Source organism: Myotis lucifugus, unplaced genomic scaffold (genome assembly GCF_000147115.1).
Source record: "Myotis lucifugus unplaced genomic scaffold, Myoluc2.0 scaffold_918, whole genome shotgun sequence".
In the NCBI taxonomy this organism is placed as follows: domain Eukaryota; kingdom Metazoa; phylum Chordata; class Mammalia; order Chiroptera; family Vespertilionidae; genus Myotis; species Myotis lucifugus.
Genome location: NW_005871966.1, coordinates 130,458 through 137,015, shown reverse-complemented (window position 1 = coordinate 137,015; position 6,558 = coordinate 130,458). Strand labels below are relative to the sequence as shown.

General features: G+C 60.4%; 1 pseudogene; it reads right to left on the bottom strand.

The window, feature by feature from the left end:
* Nucleotides 1-3,782: 3,782 nt before the first annotated feature.
* On the bottom strand, nt 3,783-5,667 carry LOC102442758 (annotated as a pseudogene).
* Between the last annotated feature and the right edge of the window lie 891 nt (nt 5,668-6,558).

The window sequence follows — 6,558 nt, the reverse complement described above, 5'->3', positions numbered from 1 at the left end:
GGAATTCCACCTCTATGAAGGCGAACGGACGCATTTGCCCTCCTTCATTTCCCGTAAGGAGATGACCGGGTTGGGTGTGCAATGAACAAAAGGAAAGTGAATTTGGGGCCCTACCATAGGAACCCACAGAGCTTCGGGTGGGGGTCGGGGTGCCTAAACCGCTTTACTTGAGCCACTTAAAACCTCATCGGATTCAGGAAATGAGCTCCCTGTCCCCCCTACCTCCCGCCCCGTCTCCCCCACACTCAAGGAGGAATCTGCAGTCTCGCTCTCACACGCAGCCATTAGAACAGCATCCTTCACGCAGGCTCAAGACATGGACTCCTCGGCCAAACGCTAGTGAAAGGCCACGTGATTAAGGAACGGTCACTGAGAGGTGCTCTCCAGGGGTGTGGGTAGCAGAGCAGCGTTTCCCAGCGCCCCCACCCCATGCACAGCCCAGTGCTAAGAGCAGAAAGGGCGCTCGCTCCACGGAGCTCATTCACAATCAGAGGACTCGCTCTCCCCCCCACACTGCATGCTGTTACTTGGCCCAGGTGACCCGGCACCCGGAAGCCGCTCCCCCATACCTTGCCTGCACCCGCAGGTCTGTGGGAGGCCTGCTCGGGCCTGGGGGCTCAGGGTCTGCTCAGTCCTCCACTAGGTGCCAAGGGCCAGGCGTTTAGTCGGAGCCTCCACTCCCATCTGAACAAGGGCCTGGCCTCCCGCCTCCTGAGGGCCTGGGGCCTCTGCGGAAGCCTCTGCCGTGGAAAGTGCTAGAGCTAGACTAACGTTAGGGGTTCTAGTAGTTGTCCCTGCTCTTTGTACTTAGTGGCGGATTAATTCCCGTGGCCCCAGGGGCAGCGGCAGGCACTTGTGCGTCACGTGCTGTGGAACTTGTGTCCACAGCTGTGCGGTCACCAGGAAGAGCAGCTGGGCTCCTCCGTGAGGCGCCTGGCTCAAGGGCATCGCAAGAGCCTTGTCTCGCGCAGACGGCAGTTCTCATTTTGGCCCCGCGTGCTAACGTGATGCCTCGGTTTGCTCAACTGTGAAATGGGAGAATGCCTTCAGTTCCAGGGGAGTTGTGCAGAGCGGAGGCCTTACGCCAGGCCCGTTTGAACACACACGCACACCACACCCCAACACCCTGACCCCAACTCCCAGTCACGAGGCCCAGACCCTGCCCGTGAGGCCGCGTGCCTCCTGCTCCGTGACACCACCCAGCCTCCCCGACTCCCACCACGGGCCGAGACAGCAGACCGAGCCCCAGCTGCCCGGGGCCTGCAGAAGAAAGAGGGGCGGACCGAACCTGCTCCTCCCTCAGTCCCCTCTCCCTGTCACTTGCCAGGGACCCCTCTCCAGACTAGACAAATGCATACTTCTTAGAATACAAGGTCACCTCATACAGGAAGTGTGAGAGCGCGTTCTGGGCAAAGAGACACACAGGGGTTTATAGTCCTGAAGATGTCAAATCTCTTAGGGTGGGATACTGCCGCCACTGCTGCCCTGTTAGAATGTTCTAGAACAGTGGTCGGCAAACCGAGGCTCGCGAGCCACATGCGGCTCTTTGGCCCCTTGAGTGTGGCTCTTCCACAAAATACCACGTGCGGGGGCGCACGTACAGTGCAATTGAAACTTCGTGGCCCATGCGCAGAAGTCGGTTTTCAGAAGTGGCATTAGAAGAAGTGGGGGTACATTTGCTGAGGTCGACCCCTCAGATTGAGGACGTTTTTAACAAAGGCCAACTTAGGAGTATCCTAATTAAGTTAATAACAATGTACCTACCTATATAGTTTAAGTTAAAAAAATTTGGCTCTCCAAAGAAATTTCAATCGTTGTACTGTTGCTATTTGGCTCTGCTGACTAATGAGTTTGCCGACCGGCTGTTCTAGAATAATGGAGTGCCTAAGGAGGGGAAGTCAGGGCTCATCCTGGATCGCCTGCAGGCTCACCCCACTGATGGGGGGTGGGGTCAGCACCCAGGAGCAGCGTGCCCAGCAGGCGAGGTCCCCTCACCCTGGAAGTCGGCAGTCTGAGGGAGGAGGCAGGCCAATGGCACAAGGTTCATCTGAAGGTAAGGAATTGGCTTCGCTGAGCAGCGCTCCAGCCCTGGTCTCAGTGGGAACATTCCCGATGGTGGCATAAGACTTAGGTGTGCGACGATGGCGTCCCTCTTTATTTCTTACGAACTGAATGTTGTTCAAATATTTAACCTTTCTGAACCTTAATTTCCTCACCCGTAAAAATGGTGAAGACACTCCCCACCCCAGAGCTCTCGAAAAGGAAAATGAGATCATGTACACAGATCCTGACGTGCTGGCCTGAGACAATAAAAACCGTTACTTATGTTTTAAAAAGTAGCCACGGTGGAGGCTCCATCACAGCGCCTGTGATGCCCACAACGGAGCAGCAGACACGACCACTGTGCCCGGCTCACGGGCAGGGAAAGCAAGGAGCAGAGTTGGGGCCAAGTCATTGGCCAAGGTCACCAAGGATGGAGTCTGGGTGTGAACGCGGCGCCCTTGCCCCCTCGGTGGGTCTAGGAGTAAGTGCCTCCTTATTAAAGAGGCACGGCTGGGAGGCACTGCATATTTCACAAGTGTCACCTCATCTACTCCAGAAGCACCTTTTAAACATATAAGAAGCTGTGAAAAAAATACTGCTTCTTGTAAAAAGCTGTTACCTTGCGCGGACTGAGTTCCACAGCCGCACGCACAGCTTCCCCCGAGGGTGCTCACACCAAATGCGGCGCAGCCCCGGGGCAGGAAACGCCGCTCACATGTTCCTCCTCCGGGCGGACACCTCCACGGAGCTGCGGAGCTCAGTCTTAGCTTCCTCGTCTATGCAATGGATTTAATGCAACACCTAACGTTCAAGCACTAGAAGCCACTTCGGTGGCCCCTGACCTCCTCTCCGCCCGCCCCTGGTCTGGGAAATCACACGGGAAGGCTTGCTCTTACCTCCCTCCTTATCCCAAGCGCTCACCCGCCCCATTCAGGCCTTCGCAGGGGAGGACCAGCGCACCGGGCTCTCTCGGACACTCCCGTGGCCCCAGTTGGCGTGGAGAAGAGACAGCTTGGGGAGAAAGCAGGAGGCGCCTGTGCTCCCACCTCGCACCGCCTAGGCAGCCAGGGCGCTCTTAGGCCCGGTTGGCCGCCGGATCCCCAGAACTAAGCGCTCAGGGAGAAGCCCTAAGGGCCCAGCGCGCGGTCTCCACTGCGCCCCGGGGCACGCAGCCCTGGCCACCGGGCAGGAGCCAGGCCAGCAGGGCTGTGGGGCAGAAACGCTTGCCCCGGAGGAGGCGGGCAGCAGCAGCAGCGCCCAGGAAAGGCCAGGAAAGCAGAGGGAGCGAGGGCTCTATGCCTGACCTCACCTGTGGACCCTTAGCCTCAGGTGCAGGGAATTCGCAGGAGCAGGGCCTGCGGAGGGTCCCGGGCTCCCCCAGCTCCCCTGCGGATGGATTCTGCTTCCCGCGACAGTTTCCTGCCTTCAGGGTCTCCCCAAGGGCCTGGGGAAAGGGGAACCTGAGGCTGCCCCTCTCCGGGCGATGCTATACCCTGCCCCCCAACAGACCCCAGCGCTCCCCACCCCTCCCCGGAGACCTAGAAACCAAGTGTACTTTCAAACCAGAACGGCCGCCGCCCTGGGGCGGATTCATAACCACAGTTTCTTTTTCTTTTGGACACGTCAGAGCTGCCCCATTTTCCTTCCAAAGCTGGGCTACATGGATTTGTTTCCCGGGCCTCGGCCCGGGGTCCTGGGGAGGCACGAAAAACAGCCTGTGGCCCATCTACATGGCCGTCACTTTATTGGGTTGTCACCTTTAACTTAACTATAAATACTACAGCGAACGCGAGCAAGGCGCAGGTGGCTTCGGCTTCAGCCGGACTGCGGGGCTGCGAGCCGCCGCTGCCCGACCCGGCACCGGCCGCCCGGCCCTCCCGGCTCTGTACACTATTTACAGCTCCTCCTTCCTCGTTCCTCGTCCCGACCCCTCCTGCAAGGCAGCGTGTGTGCAACAAAGTAGCATCGTCTGTCTGTGCAAGTCCTTCCCGTGAGGCAAGCGCCAGGCCGGCCTGCGGCCGTCAGCTGTCCGAGTCCAAATCGCTTTTACCTTCCTCTTCCCTCTTCTCCGGCGACGCCTTGGAAGACGGCTTGGTCCACTTCTCCGCGTTTTCCGACTCCTCCGACGAGGACCGCTTCTGCCGCCTCCACTTGGCCCGGCGGTTTTTAAACCAGACCTGATGCATTTGGAGGACAAAACAACAGTTACCAGCAAAGGCGCGCTCGCTCCCCCAGAGCCGGGGCACCCGGGACCCGGAGAGCGCCCGCGACAACAAAAAGAAAGGAGACTCGCTCCCTCTGCCGCATTTCCCGTCAACTTCCTGGGCCTAAAGGGCCCTCCGCAGCCTCCCGGCCACCCCGCCGGGAGATGGGATATTGTTCAGTGCGGAGAGGCCCGCGGCGCGAGGACCAGCCCGGCTGGGGCCCTAGGATCTGGGAAGGGCCTTGGAGCGCAGCGCAGGGCCCGCGCCTACCTCCACCTTCTCCTCCCGGAGGTGCACCTTCCGGGCCAGCTGCTCGCGCGTGCCCACGTCCGGGTACTTGGTCTCCTGGAAGAGGTTCTCCAGCGCTTCCAGCTGCTCGTCCGTGAAGATGGTGCGGTGCCGCCGCTTCCGCCGGCAGTGCAGCTGGTTGAGGAGCTGCAGCTCGGAGCGCGACAGCGTGCCCACGTTCATGTAGGGCAGCATCTGGTGCGGCACCGGGGACACCAGCACCGAGCCGGGGCCCTCGTAGCCTGCGAAGGAGCGGGGCGCAAGGTCAGCGGTTTCCCGGCCCCGGCGAGCCCGCCGCTCGCCGCCCGCCGCCACCACTCCAACGTTCATGAAACTCGTCTACAAGGGAGTGCTGGGAAGTGGAGGTGCATGGAAATCGAGGGTCCACCCACACTCCCAAAGCCAGCCAGGGAACCCTAAAAGCCTGAGTCTCCTACGCAAACAGTTCCTGCTAACCCCCCGTCAAGTTCGTAGCAAGTGTTAAGCCACTGCCCCGATCGGCAAAAACAGAAAATAAAATAAAATAAATGAAATAAAATAAAAGTAAGGGGGGGGGGGTCCAGGTTTGCAAGAGGAGGAAAGTTAGTGCAAAGTGGGAAAAGCTGGCGCCACCGCCCGCCCACGCCCCAGGCGGAGGCCCGCGGCCGGCGGCGGAGGCCCGAGCGCGCGACCGTACCTGGGGGCGTCGGGACGAAGGAGCATTGTGGGGGGCCAGGGCGTCACGGCCCCGAGAAGGCGGGCCCCACGGGCGCGCCTGACCTTCAGGTTGCCCGTAAAATTTTTTTTTTAAGCCCAGGGGGAACCCGCCGACCGGGGGCGGGGAGGGCCTTGGCCCCCCCGGGGGCCCTCGGGGGCGTGGTTTAAAAAGGGCCCAAAAGTCCGGAGGAGGGGCGGCTGCCGGCGCCGTAGAGCGAGTCCCCGTGCAGGGCCGGGAAAGACGACGGGCGCGGCGGTGCTGGGAGCGACCCGGCAGCACCGAGTCCTTGCAGCGCCGGCCGAGCGGCCAGGATGTTGTCGATGCTGAACATGCTGGCGGGCATCCCCGAGCCCCGTGCCGGGACCGGGGGGCGGAGGGGACGCGCGGAGGAAAAGAGCCTCCAAGTGGGGGGGTCCACGCTCCTCCGAAGCCGGACCAAACCGAAAGAGAGCGCCGGAGAGTGCGCGGCCCCGCTCCCCTCCCCGCCCCCTGCGTCCGCGCTCCCTCCTCCCGCCCTCCCCTCGCCGCTGCGCTCGCCGAACTCAACCCGCGGGTAGGACGGAGTTTAGCCCAGCTGAACCTCTTGTTGGTTTTATACCGAGTCGACGTCATCCTGGATTTAGTTCCTGGTAATATGCAGATGACAAACAGACCAGATTCGGCCCTTGCGGTTCCTGGGGGGGCGAGGGGGGGGGGCTCGGGAGGGGGGAGGGGCAAAGGTGCCAAGGGGAGGGGGTTAGGGGGCCTGAAGAGAGATTGTGGATTGCAAATTAATGAAATTAACCTAATCTTTTCCATTCAGCCGCCCCGCCGCAGGCCGGCGGAGCTGGGCGGGCGCCCTAAATTGCCCCAGTTAATCTCATTAATTCCATTGTGCGGCCGCGGGCGCTCCGCTCCTCCGCTGACCTCTCCGCCCCCACCTTTCCCCTCGGATTGGGTCCTATGACTGGGTGCGATTTCCTCGACGAAAAGCTCAAATTCATTGTGCCGATTCTACTTTGGGGCAACTTTTCTTTTTTCTTTCTCCCCCACCCCTTTCCGATTTTGTTTTGTTTTTTTAGAAAATGTGAGGGGCAGCGTTCACCTCCGGCAGGACGGAAAAGTCCGGTCTTCCCGGCCCGGCGCTCGCCGCCTCATCTCACCTCCGCTGTATTTTGTCTCCCAAACGGGATTGGTTATCCGCCACCCCGAACCCAGTAGTTTTTGCAAAGGCCGACATTTGTAAAGGCACCAAGGACGGGAACGGTGCCGCGCGTCTTTAAATATTCGTGTGTGTGTATTTTTTGCAGCCACGTTGGGTACATGAAAAGCACCATAGCAGGCAGC